At 36.4% G+C, this 14,604-nt stretch overlaps 1 long non-coding RNA gene across 1 annotated transcript in view; it reads right to left on the bottom strand.

Moving 5' to 3' along the window:
• Positions 1 to 14,604, bottom strand: part of LOC112213539 — a 24,805-nt gene extending 10,201 nt beyond the window's left edge. The window contains exons 1-2 of the long non-coding RNA XR_002947426.2: positions 14,593 to 14,604; positions 2,536 to 2,544 (exon numbers count right to left, since the gene is read on the bottom strand). This is a non-coding gene — a long non-coding RNA (uncharacterized LOC112213539). The remainder of the gene's footprint in view (positions 1 to 2,535; positions 2,545 to 14,592) is intronic.

Here is a 14,604-nt window from a genome sequence, read left to right as displayed (position 1 = left end):
ACGTTCGGGGGGAAAGCTAGACAAGAGGTGTGGGAGCGGTGGCGCTCCGACTTACTCGCCGAAGATCAGATCCGTGGCCACCGAGCCGTTAGATCGGCCCTCCCAAATTAGGTGGCTTGGCGGGACCGCGGAGGGTTCCAGCTATCCTTCCGGATGACGCAGGTGCTCGTAGGACACGGAGTAGTTGGGAAATATCTGCAGAAAATCGGAAGAGAGGCGACGAACACCTGTCACCATTGCGGAGACTGCGAGGACACGGCCCAGCACACGCTGGAGTTTTATCCGGCGTGTGAGGCCCTTCGTCGTATTCTGCGACTAGCGATTAGCGAGAGTTCAGACCCCTCGTCAGTTGTGAAAGCAATGCTGAGGGGGCAACAAAAGTTGCTCGCAGTCCGCTCCCACTGCGAGGGAGTAATGCTCGTAAAGGATCGGAGAGAGTGGGAGACGGTGAAAACATCCCACCCTTGTAGGATTCCGCTCCGAAGGGCGGCCCTACGCCGCCCTAGGTGGTCATAGGGACTGACACAGCGAGGAGGATCTGGGATCTCCTCAGACTTGCACGACGGCCCAGGGGATAGCGTTGAGAGGGGCGGTCCCTCCCAATGCCCAAACTAACCTAGGAACGACTCCCCCAGAATGAGAGAAGACGGAGGAGTGCTCCGGCAGTAATTCGGAAGAGGTCCCAAGGCATCCCTGTTGAGCATCAAGCGGACTACCGTGGGGTTTAATCGGTAAAGTCCGACACTAAAGTCCGACTTGCCAGTAGCGGCGGGTGTCCATGAGGATTTCCCCACGTATAAAAAAGAAAGGGGGAAGATAATTTGACATTTTATATATAGCAATTCTTCTGAACATTCTACGTCAAAAAGTATCAAGGCACAATATTAAAAAACGGTCAAAGATTCCCGAAATATTTCAACTTAAAGAATGAGATACAAAGTTCTAAAATATCTCATAAATTATTGACTTTGCCGGTCGAGAGTGCCACGGAAATTTGATTATACTTCCTAGAGAGACTATTTTAGTTCGTAACATGTTTAAACTTTGCTTATGTAAATTTTTATAAAGTTAAAGAATTAAAGAATTCCGATAAATTAAAATACAACGCGTGGGTATATAAATTAATTAGAAGTATACATACAAACTAGCGTAGAGTGTTTATCAACTATCTAATGAGAAACGAATTAACTTGCTAAGTACAAATACAGCAAGTATTTATCCGGGTTCTATGATCCGAACATAATGTTTCCCAGTAATGGATGTCTTTTTCCATTTCAAATAAGTACATATTTTATTACTGCAATTTTTGCGTAATAGTGTACATGCAATGTATTGTTTCCTTTATTCGATCGAGTGAACTTCAATTATAAGAATTTAGTATGAAACTAATAGCGTTCTAGCTATGGAAACAAAATACGACGTAATTAGAAAACTGGAAAGTGATGCAAGTACAACAGAATTAGCAAAAGTGCACGATGCTGGTAAAGCCAGAGTTATACACATCAAAAAGCAGAAACATGATATTAAAAATTATCTAAAGCACGTAGATTGCACAGATGCTGGCAACAGTAGAGAAATCTTAAATACACCTTGATATATATAATAAGAACGATTTCACAAAACTGGAGACAGCAAACGAAAGTGGCAATGTAGAGGTGCCTTGTCATACAAAAAAAATGTAACTGTACGTTTTAGTTACTTATGTTGAAAAAATTATGTGACTCGACAGCCGAAAGGATACGAGATCCATAAATATTTAAGAAATCTGTCGAATAATCTCAATCCGTATTTGAATAAATGAAATGTCATATCGGAAAAGTGATTATTCTATATTAATACCTTGTTAAATTCCATTATCTGAACAGATTTGTCTCTCTATTAGTTCGGGTAAAGAAGGCTCTTTTAAATCATACGTAATTAGGATACGAATGGAATCGCTAGGCATATATTGAAATTCACGATTTTGTATTCTAGCAGACATTAGCTCTTAGAAAAATAGAAAAATCGCAAGAGAAATAGATGCAAAGAATGGGAGAGGGCGAAAGACGGGGAGTGAAGAATCGGAAAGACGCGATTGATTTATGGTAACAAGAGGCCGCGAAGCGTGGTAAGTGGGCTATTTTTCAATGAACTCAAGGGAGAGAATGAATTCTCTCGGGGAAATGGAATTTTGAGCGGTTCGTGCTCGTTTCAACGGCATATCAAAAGCCACGGCTGGCCGTCATACGTGCCTCAGTCACCCTTCGGTGATTTCGCGGGTATTTCGATACTTCGCAGGCGAAAAAGAGAGGATAGAGGAGAGAACGACACGAACGATGGAGCACCGTAAGTTATGACTTTCGCCTCGGTCCTCCTGCCACAGCACTTTCCACTACCTCTATGAATGTATGCATGAGATACGAACTTTACGCTTTATGCATTGAACGCACTGGTGATAAGGAGTCAGCGATGCTGCCACCACGCCACAGAAACTATATCGCTTAACGCTTGAAGCTGCTGTCATAGATAGATACGTTTTATCATCTAATCGGCTACATATTCATACTCTCAACGCTAATATCCGTGTATGCTTTTAACTATTTGAGTTTATTACAATTTTCTAACCTAAATTTCTAAGAATAAACTTCATCCACTTAAAATAAAATATCTTACATTATGATTCTGTTTCTATACTGAGCGTACAGCGTTGTATCGTATTTCCTGCAATTTCCGGACACGTAACAAAAAGTCTTTTCAACCGTAATTTAATGCTGTCGAGTGTACTACAAATGACGATAATACTCATAAACGAATACTCTGTTTTAATTAACCCAATACTAGGAGTACAGTACACTTTATTTCAACATCGTTCAAATTGCATATCGCCTTCCTCGAAGAGTGTAATGTTATAACATTACACTCTTTTGCAGAGGTTTGAATGTTATTAAAGTGACTGAATACGGCTCTTGCCTGTGCCTTCAATCAGTCTCAATCACTTCTTTCAGTCTTGATAGCAAGAAAAGCAAAAAGATGCGGAAGAAGTTGGAAAAGGAACATTTGTAGCGTTTATGGTGATGCTGCTATTAGTGAACGTGGCATTTGAAAGTGGAGTGCCCTTAGAGTGCTGAATACTCGCAGCCTATGCGGTCCGTACGGACGGTGCGCGGCCAGCGCTGACGATCGCCGTGGACGGAGTACTTTTTCGCTAGACTGAACTCTGTTGATTGACTATTCAAAGCGCAAATCGTAATAAGTTATAGTAATTCTTTTGCACGAGATTAAATGATTCAAGAGCGTTATTTTTTAGTATTAATTATTTATTATAAACATTGAAATTTACAATAAACTAGAATTTGGGTAATAAACTAGAAAACAATAAACTAGAAAATTAAATTTAGTAAATATAACACAAGTTAATAATTCAGTTGTGTGTGAAAAATTTCAAAACAATTATCGATACATAATCCGACATCGCATTTTCTGCATTCGTATCGTGTGTCGCTCCTTCTCTTATTTTTCACACAAACAACACATTTTCTTTTTGATAATTATGTTGTGCCGGCACGATTAGGGCATTTTGATGGAAAATGCCTATCAATTAAACGAAATGGTAAATCTTCAGACTTTCTCTTTCCTCCTCCTAACATGCTTCTGCGTTAGAAATATTTTCGTAAAATGTCTCTTATCAACGCTAAATGAAATTCACTAAATTTTTGCTTCGAAGCAGTAGATTTTTGATATAAAATATATTGATATATATAAGGAATGCGTTTATATTTATCTCACACAAACGTAATAGTATTATTTCTGCGTAGGTGTTCGGAAAAATTGACAAACGCATATAGGCGTCCTTAGTCCATGCCGGACACTTACAGAAAACGCATATATGTGTCCTTAGTCCACACCGATAGCTTTCGTCAGACGCATATATGCGTCCATAGCACTCTAAGGGTTACATGGTTTTAAAACAGAGATTTTCGCGTAATCTGAATTCTTTTAACACAAAATGGAAATTCACAAAGCAAAGAAATATATCAAGTTGTCCCAAAAGGTTCTTTCGTTTTATAAGAAAGTAATAGATGCACAACGTTTATTGTTTTATATTATTTCGCTGAATTATGTATTTTGTTCTATTATATAGATTATACTTATATAGAACAAAAATGTGCATCTATTATTTCCTTATAAAACGAAACTTTTGAAACAACCCAATATAAGTTAGCAAAAAGACGGCAAAAGCTCATTGATCAAATATACTTTGTAAAAGAAATTGGCAGAAAAAGCGGACTTATTACACAACACAATATTCTAACGAAAATCAATTGTGCATATATACAGATTGTCCCGCGTAATCTGATACTATTTGCTTGCCATTACGCGGCATGTAACAATAAATTTTCCGAACCGAGCTTTAATGGTGTACAAATAATGATAACAAAATTTTGCGAAAGCAAGCTCACCTTGGGCAACGTAAATAGATCTATCTTCCTCGTGAGATTGTCGAGGACTTTACGGTAAATTCAATAAGCATATTACACGATATTTTTACAAACTCTGTGCCAAGGTTACGGTAAACTTTATTTTGACGTTTGTTCAAATTGCAACCATCATCCGTAATAGCATTCCGCTCTTTTACAGAAGTTCTAGTAATTCTCTTAAAAATTCTTAGTAATTCTCTTTTTCTGAAACGTAAGTACAGTAGAAGTTCATTTATTCGAGCCTTGTTTATACGCACCAATTTTGATTTACCGTCAGTTATACAGAGTGTCCCAGTATTGATGGTTGAACCGTGGAAAGGGTGATTGCACACGAGAAAATAAGTAGAAAATATGGAATAAATCTCTTTCATTGGGGACTGTTTTCGAGAAAATTGACTTTGAATGTCCTCCGATTGCGCATGCACTTGACTTTACTTTATCCATTTATGTAGAAACATGTTAACACGATATTATGTACACTTGTTATTGTGCACGTTATAGCCTGTTGTCATCGAGTCTGCTTTATTATTATCTTTTGGTTTCGACTGTTAGTTTCTATTAGTCCGTTATAACGATCAGATACAGTAATCGAGAACACGTGGATATGCTCTTGCGTTAGATGGTAATGCGCCTGCCGTCGCTTGTTTGCCCTGTAAAAAATACCCGACTCGACGTTATCAAGATAGAGGCGTGATTCAAAGAATAGAGCACAGTCTTCTGGAATGTTCTCGTTTCAGTACGATCACAAATTACGTCGGAAATGTATTCGCAGAAGAAACTGCTGAGGTGTAAAGTGTTGTCCCTGATGATTGTAGCTGCTAGCTGAAGATATCGCTGCTGAGGTACTGCTATTTTTCTTTTAATTTAAATGCGTGGAAGGAAAATAGGACTACGGGCGCCGGGATTCGAACCCGGGTCCCGAACGTTCGTAACCTAAGGCCCTAACCACTGCGCTACCGTCTTCCGGTAGAAGTTAGTGTCGAGTGACGGTATTTGTTGTCGAGTGCCGCCACAAAACGATTATGAAAAGTGTAGTGCATAATCCTCGGATCAGTACAAGAAACCTGTCTGCACAACATGCTATTAGTAAATCGACAGTCTGTCGCATTTTAAAAGATAGTAAGATGCATCCTTATAATACACCGAGAGCGCAAGAACTAATGTCTCGTGATTTTGACCTAACGGAAACTTTTTGTCATTCAATGCTTGAGCAAAATTATACTGATTCACATTTCTTGCCGCGTGTTTTATGGACAGATGAAGCAAAATTTTCAACGTGCACAATACACGTTGGCGGTCGACTACAAATCCGCACATCATCGCGGAAACACATTTTCAAGAAACATGGAGCGTAAACATCTGGGCAGGGATAATCGAGAATAAAATTGTAGAACCTCGTTTATTCCCAAGTACTTTAAACGGAGCAGAGTATTTAAACTTCTTGCGCGAAGATCTACGTGTTTTGTTAGAGGGCATATGTCTGACATAAATTTCGTTTTTCAACGCGATGGAGCTCCGCCGCATTTTTCACAAGTCAAAATCCGTTAAATGAACGATACGAATGTCGCATTGGCGGTGATGGCACGGTAACTTGGGCTCTGCGATCATTTTAGGATTTGTCACCCTTTGAGTTTCATCTATGGGATCATATTAAAGGAGAAATTTATTCCGAAGGCAACGCAAGTCTTTCGCAATTAAAAGTGTGGATCATTTTAGCGTTCGAAGAACTAAAAACAGAGTGTATGCAGTACGCAGCATTTTCAACAATTTTTGCATTAATAAAGTAAATCATGCTTTATTATTACCCATAGAAAACGAAGCTCCAAATGAAATGGAAAAGATTAATAATAAAAGATTCAATATTTCCGACGTATTTTCTCGTGTACAATCACCTCCTCCACGGTTGCACCATCAATACTAGGACACCCTGTATAAACTTGTAATTGAGTCTATATTATCCGAACTACGCTGGAACGTACTTTCAGTTATACGAACGCCCTGTGTTTTGTCTAAGCTGACATACAATTTAACACAATTTGCGTCGAAATTGTTGTTCAACCTCAATTATCCGAACGTCAACCTATATTATCGAAACTCATAGCAGCGGATGGTGGGGGTAGCAAGTGAGCCTCTATTTTCCAAAGTCGGTTATTCGAATTATTTTATTGCCCGACTAGTTTGGATAAACGAACTTTTACTGTAATTCTAAAATGTATCAACGAGTGACATATTATTACTTACACTACCATAAACCTAGTATTGACGTACTAGTTCTACCATGTAATATTTTTTGAGTGTTAGTGCATACAGTGCTGTATCGTTGTATGTATCGTGCTGATTGTGTACTTTGTTTGCAAGAAAACAGAGGTTATATCGGACATTTACCATAATATAAAACGACTGTTGTTTTCGTTACAATTTTTCTGTGAACAGACTGGACACTCGCAATGCGTGTGTGATTTTTCTGTAATCACCCGCGAAAGGGATGATCCCAATGCGTGTGAAATTTGTTGTCTATGTATGATATTATTTATTAATTACTTATGGAGACAAAGAATTTAAGGGAACATTAATCCTCCCTACTCAAAGTTATATTAAATTATTATATATATACTGACAATGAGGCCAATATCGCTATTGTATGACCATCGACGATGAGTACTGCATCGCACATGGATGTATTAGTAACATATGTATAGGTAGAATTGAATGTAGAGTACTGAGCATTTTTTATTAATTAAAATTTTACTATTTGGCATCCATCCCCTCCCTTCTCTCCACCAACTCTTTCAAATTTCGTGTCAATCGGCCACCCAGACCTTTCGGAACTGTATTCCGATACCATACAACTTTTATACTTTAAGTGTCTTTTATATATCTAAAGCAATCTAGATAATTCAGGTGAGGAACATTTTTGGTCCATATCCTACGTTTAAACATCAGTGACATGTGAGAGAGTCATGTATCGTATATGAAATGAGGTTATTTATACGTACAGAGTGCAGTGGAATTACAGAAAGTTTACAGTACAAGGCATTCCAGGATATTCGCTTCACTAAATCGTTCTCAATAAATGTCTCTTATCAATTAACAAACCTGTTAAATTTACGAATATTGCTCATTGAAACTTTGGTATAAAATGGTTTAGAAGAGATGAAATTTAGTGTAGTGGGTACAATTGCATCGTTTCATACGGCGTAAAACAGAGATAAAAATGTGCTTCATTTGCAGTATTTCTTTTTACCAATTCATTCCGTTTTCCAAACAATGACTATTTCCTAAACAAGGAAATTATAAAATATATATTATTAAAAGCATTGAATTTGCTCTATTTGCAAATAGAAAATTATATATTTAAAATAAATTGTGGGTTTCGTAACATGAGAAATCTTTGAAATTTCCACGGAAGCCTTTAGTGTTTTGGATTTGCAAATAACTTTGTTTTAAATTAAACGATATATAGTATAAAGTTTGATGTAAAATCATTTCGCTTATTTTCAGCGATAGTATCAAGTTTTACGAAAACTTTATGGTTATAATGGGAGGAGTATAATAAAAGAACCTTTGCCACTGCAGTAAAAAAGATTGAAGATGATTAAACTTATTGGTTTCTCGTACACATACATGTGTGTATCTAATTTAATAACGTTTATAAAAAAATTCAGGAAATATAATTATTAGCTAATTCATTCTTGGTTACAAAACTAAGAATATTATTTCGAATGGCACCGATGATAGATCGGGATTGAATGTGGTGGGCATCATTGAACAAGAAAATAGAAATCTTATCTGAAATGTAAAATCTTAGCTTCGAAAAATCATTCGTTCCAAAAATGTAGGTCCCTACTTATTTTTTATTGCCCCGCACGCTAGAACCTAGAAAATGGTAACATTGATCACATGTACTTACTATTACGTCGATGTCCACCACCTGAACTAGGGTTGTAGAAGCTGCTTCATTGTAATCGACCAATGCACATATCTTCCAAACTATGCATTATTCGAAAAAATGTTTCAAAAAAGCTTACTTTGTTTCTATGGAAATATTTTTTAATGGTCACATCTTTGCTTTTTTAAACGGAACTATACATTTTTTATATGCCATTCTATGCATTTTTTAATTTTTTAATTCTCTAAAAAAAAGTACTGAGGCAATTGGGTCAAAAATGATTAATTTAAAAACTATTTTAACATTCATTTTATAAAACTTATTGTATTGTAGGATCTTTACTACAATTAACTTATTTACAATAAACGGATTAAACAGATGTTGATTAAACAAGAGACGATGGTTATTTAACGCGAACTGTATGCAGTAACGTACTATAATTTAGACAACAAAATAGTTAATTTGCAACTCTCGTCACCACGGATCTGTCATGTGAACTTGAGACTTAGATGATAAAAACAAGAAGGTTGAGCCGTAACACAACTATTAACTTTATTTTTATCAAACTTTATTATAAATTCAATAATCACAATTTAATATATACTGAATTGACACGTATAAATCACAGTTCACATCGAAGACGAAGTTGACATTGAAATATTTTTTGAATTATGCGCTTAAATCAGACACTAGTACCTCGACATCTTTCCTGTAAAGAGTTAAAGCTTGTACAGAAATCTCGAAAGGGCCTCCATCTAAACAAATCTGTCGGTCACGATAAAACGTCTCTCCGAAATGCAACAAGTTCCACTTGAAACATTCTTTCGAATAATGCGCAGTTTCGCAGATACTTGCATGGATCGATTAAAACGAGATACACTGTATAGGTAATAAGCGAGACCAGGACGATTTTGTAACGCAAGATGTTTACCCGAAAAGTAATTCTGTGTAATGTTATGTAGTATCGTGGATGAAAGGCCTAAGAGATATCGGGTGAACCATAAACAATGTCGCGAGAGCCGAGGCACCGTCGGGCCCATCAAAGTGTCGTCGGTCCTTTCAAGTGCATAGTTCGTAGAAAAGACCTACGTGACCCTGGCCACGAGCGTCTGCAGAACACGTGTGCGGTGGGCCTGGTAAAAGACAATGGAATGCTACAACGGCCAGAGGGAGTCGAGAAGCAGCGTGCGAGTCGAGAAGCAGCGTGCGGGTCGAGAAGCAGCGTGGGAGTCGAGAAGCAGCGTGCGAGCGGAGAAGCAGAGCTTGCGAGTGGCGTTGCCGAGAGAATGTTGATTGCGTTTTGGGAGAGTCGAGTCGTATTCTAACCATCTAGTTGTGCTGCTTTCTGTACGTTTGGCGAGAATAGCTCAGGTTGAACACCAATCGCCTTTTCTATCTTCCATTCCTTTGTAAACACACACATTATATCACGATATTACAGTTATTATTCGCATTCTTACAAATATCGTAGTTCTTCCTCTACTTGCTTCGATATTTTTCGTTTCCAGCATATTTTACTGTATGTTGTCATTTTACTACGAATACGTCAAGTGCAAGAATGAGAAACAAGGAAACAAATAAAATATAGCCGATGTCTCATGAAATTCACGTTTAGAGAATTTTGTGGAGAATCATTTTAATAATTTTTTGAAATACTACAAAATTAATAAGGTTCAAGCAGACCGTACGATACCGTACGATAATTATATGAACATCAGTTCATCGACCTGATTCTGTTTAATTTAACACAAAACTACTAAGTTAATTCTGTATGTACTGGGAGGCGCTTTCAACAGTAGTTCAACGACAAGCAGATCAAGGTATACAACATGTTTAAAATAAAATGTATAAATTTCAAAAATTGGGAAAGAATTTTACTTTTTAAATTTAGAAATGCATTAAGAAGAAGAAAATAATCGTCAGAATCGGGTATCATTAATTAATTGAACGTAATAATAATAATGTACCGAAAAATCTGTACATGTTGAGCATACGCGATGATCATACGTCTAATAGAATACCATTCAATTGTGGAACTCATATTAGTAAAAATAAAATCGTGGCGTGCTCATATTAGTGTCAGAATTTCAACACTTTCAAAGATTCTCTATTTGATTAGATAAATATCGGATTCATGACTGAATTAAATGTTCTTCCATTTTTACCTCGTAATCGTTAGAGAATTGCCTACCTTGTCTTCATCAGGAATTTCTTCATCCAAAAAGTTTATCCATTCATTCGTTCGCCGTTGGCCGAATGTAAAATGCGTCGCAACGTTGATGCGATGAGTCCGCCAGGATTTTATTTTTAATAATACAAGTCCAACAATGCGTGATATCCTATTATGCGATCACCGCGTATGCTCAACATATACAGGTTTCCTTGTATATTATTATTGCACTCAATTACTTAATATCTGGCGGAGAAGATTATTTTTCTCCCTTTAGTGCATTTTTCAATAAAAACCATATTTGTTAATTTTTGAAACTTATATATTTTACTTTTAACGTATTTTTAACTGTTATCCGACAACATACATCAAACCTTATTGTGATATAAAATGATTTTTTCAGATTCCATCTCAGCTAACTAGACAGTTATATATTTCCAATAAGACAAAATGGTAAATTTCTTAAAATTAGATTATATTATCGTCGAAAATGCGCATGTGCTTCAAATTTCAGTTTCTTAGCTGATTGGGGTGTGAGTGAAATTTTACTTACAATAGTTCAACCAGACAGGTAAACAAACAGAAAGTAAGTTACACAAGTATTACATATATATAAAAGTTATTAAAGTAGATAATCGCAGAAGAGCCTCATTTATCGAATGCTGATGCAGTGAGATGGTCTGGTCGCGATAAAGACAGTAATAATAATGATTTTACAAAAATGGAAAAGATAAATAAAATACTAGCTGAGCAGGTACCTTTTCAAGCCGAAGCATTCGTAAAGCACTTATATGATTCAAAGTAGAAAAAGAATGTAACTCTGTGCAATTATCCATATTAAAATTATAATTGGCATAATTACAAAAATTATGCCAATTAGCATCCAAAAAAATGTTGGATCTGTAAACATCTAAAGAATCTGTAAAGAATCTCTCTAAGAATTTCATATGAGAAAAGTGATTGTTTTATTATCCGAAAATTTCATTAACCCAATAGTGTCGTCTGCCTATTAGTTCAGACAAGAAAGGCTCTACTGTAATTTAAATATAGTCATGTTCGATGCCATTTTGATCGTAAGAATCTGGACAGTCTAGTTAAAACAATCTCATAACAATAAAATGAAACATATAGAAACTTTATGTTTGTTGTTACGGCGATTCGTCAATAATTGCACCTGGCTTTTTCCTTTAGCGAATCGGCCCAAAGCGGCCCAAAACATACCCGCAAAGAAGACTAAAAATAGAATAAAAACAAACTGGAAGATGGTATCCCGCTGGGGGTAGCCATCCACATGTTATTTAGCAATAAAGTTAGAAAAATTTATCAAATGTCCTGCTGGGCAAATTGTAAAGCACAAATTAAAATTAAAAGAAAAAAAGGATAGCTCGAAAAGCGTAGCTATTTGAAAACCTATGACCTGTTCCGACAATGACTGAATTATTGAACATTGCGTTTAGTAGCAATAAAGGTCTATTATGCAAGGGACCACACAATTGTTTCAAGTTATAACTCCATTACCAGAGTAGTTACCGAAAATGTCAGTGGAGAAAAATGAATGCATCAAACAGTATTACATTTGTAGGACCATGTTTTACTTTAGAAGTGCAATGATGCATATGCAATCAACAATTGTATTACTTTTTTGCGGAAATACATGTAATATCGTGATATAATGTGTGTGTTTACAAAGGAATGGAAGATAAGAAAAGGCGATTGTTGTTCAACCTGAGCTATTCTCGCCAAACGTACAGAAAGCAGCACAACTAGATGATTAGAATACGACTCGACTCTCGCAAAACGCAATCGACATTCTCTCGGTAACGCCACTCGCAAGCCTCTGCTTCCCCGCTCGCACGCTGCTTCCCGACTCGCACGCTGCTTCTCGACTCGCACGCTGCTTCTCGACTTGCCCTGCCTCTCGACTCGCTCTGGCCGTTGTAGCCTTCCATTGTCTTTTACCAGGCCCACCGCACACGTGTTCTGCAGACGCTCGTGGCCAGGGTCACGTAGGTCTTTTCTACGAACTATGCACTTGAAAGGACCGACGACACTTTGATGGGCCCGACGGTGCCTCGGCTCTCGCGACATTGTTTATGGTTCACCCGATATCTCTTAGGCCTTTCATCCACGATACTACATACATGACAGTGTTCTTTCGTCATTTTACGTACAAAAAGTACTGATAAAAGATTTACGAGTTATCGAAATATTAAAAAAAAGTATTTATTGAAGATGTGAAGGAGAAGTTATTCAAACGTTTCATGGCAATTTTGTACTTGTCGATATCGATGTACGTGGTCGTAACAAAAGCAGATATGTATTCGTTATTTAAAAGATAGGATTTATTCAAACCATATAAATTCTGTAGAGAATGTAAAGGAACGGTTAATACTACGATGTACAACAATAACCAGAGATTACCTTAACTCAGTTATGAAAACAGTTGAGAAACGTTGTCTGGAAAGTTTACAGTGTAGGGAGATTTACAGTGTTTCAGTATCTTCAATAAAGACATTCCTTTTTAATATCTCTAAATTTTTTACCATTGTAGCCCAATATATTTTTACACAAAATGACGAGGAGAATCTATCTATGTAAAAAGAAATGTAAATTTCCATATAAAAAAATAATGCAATTGTTGATTCTATATGCGCCATTACAAACAATACTGAAAAGAACATGGTACTGCGAATATTGCACTCTATCCGTAACCATTCATCTTTCTCCCTTGATACTTTTCCCTAACTGCTCTGGTAACGGTGTTATGCCTTGAAATAATTGGACCACCCCGTATATGGGGATCTGCATTTTTCGAGTTTACTATTTCACTCCATAATACCCAACAAGATTCGTCTCGATCAGCCAGTGGTATCTTTCAGAAGTACAACGAAAATTAAGGGGGTATTCTGGTCTAGAAATTTGAAAAAATCGAAAATTTTTTTCATATTTCCAAAGTTTAGACATTCAAGAATATGTCCTTAAAAGGATTTTTCAAAATTTCAATTATTTTATGAGTTACATCCATTTTTGTGACGCAGCATCTGCTTCGGTCCGACCCCGAAACAAATGAACAGTAGACGATAGACGTTGTCCGACTAAACTTGTCTCAAAACTTTAAACGCGTTTTTCCCGAAACTACTTTTTTCGAGTTGGCGTGCACGATATCTCAAGTTCTAATGAACCGATTTATTTTAAATTTGGTCTGAATATTCCTTATATACTCCCCTATCGTCCGGACCACGCTCAGCTCAAAATCTTTAATATTACTATTTTATAAACGTTCGGAATCGTCAAAAAAAAACGTGCGAAATAAGAATTTTTTTTCAAACGGTCGTCATTTTGTGAAAAACTGTTGTATTGATTTTTCCAAGATTCAGACGATAGCGGCATCCATAGTAATTAAGAATCTGTTCGCTTTTTTTGTTTCAAATGACCAAAAGAGTTGATATCATACACGCTACGACACCCCATTTTTTTGGCAGCACCCATTTTGCCAGCTCATAACTTTTTAAATATTGAGTTTTTTCAGTGAATTTTTTACGTAATCTCGAAATATCAATAAACAAATGCTAAAAAGGAGGATAGCAAAAATATTTTTTGTTTCGCTTGTACAGAGCTTCAAAAATCGCCCGAAATTCATGCCTCTAGATCAGAATACCCCCTTAATAACACCTTTAACTAATATACCTTAAACTTGAAACTGTTCAAGATATAGTAGAACCTCGATTATCCGAATCTTTGTTATCCGAATGTTACATTATCCAAATATATTTCACACGAATAAATGATACAAATTCGTAAGAAATTAAATTTAAAGGATTGCTGTTAATTGTGGCATATGCTTGATATTTTTTGATACTTATTTATCTATATTTTAATAAGCTTTTGAATCAGAACTTTCAAACAATAAATACACAGGTTTGAAGTTCGAAATCATATAAATACAAATAGCTAATATAAATATTAAATAGCTATTATAATAAGGAAAAAATTGCCTACCATAAAGTACTACACATATGTTTATGTTTTTCAACCGTACCGAAAAATTTGTTTCCTTGATAGTAGTGGTTTTCCACCATACATACATA

The sequence above is a fragment of the Bombus impatiens genome, unplaced genomic scaffold (assembly GCF_000188095.3).
Source record: "Bombus impatiens unplaced genomic scaffold, BIMP_2.2 scf_0743, whole genome shotgun sequence".
Lineage (NCBI taxonomy): Eukaryota > Metazoa > Arthropoda > Insecta > Hymenoptera > Apidae > Bombus > Bombus impatiens.
The sequence above is the reverse complement of the archived record's forward strand: the minus strand, read 5'-3'. Positions and strand labels throughout refer to the sequence as shown.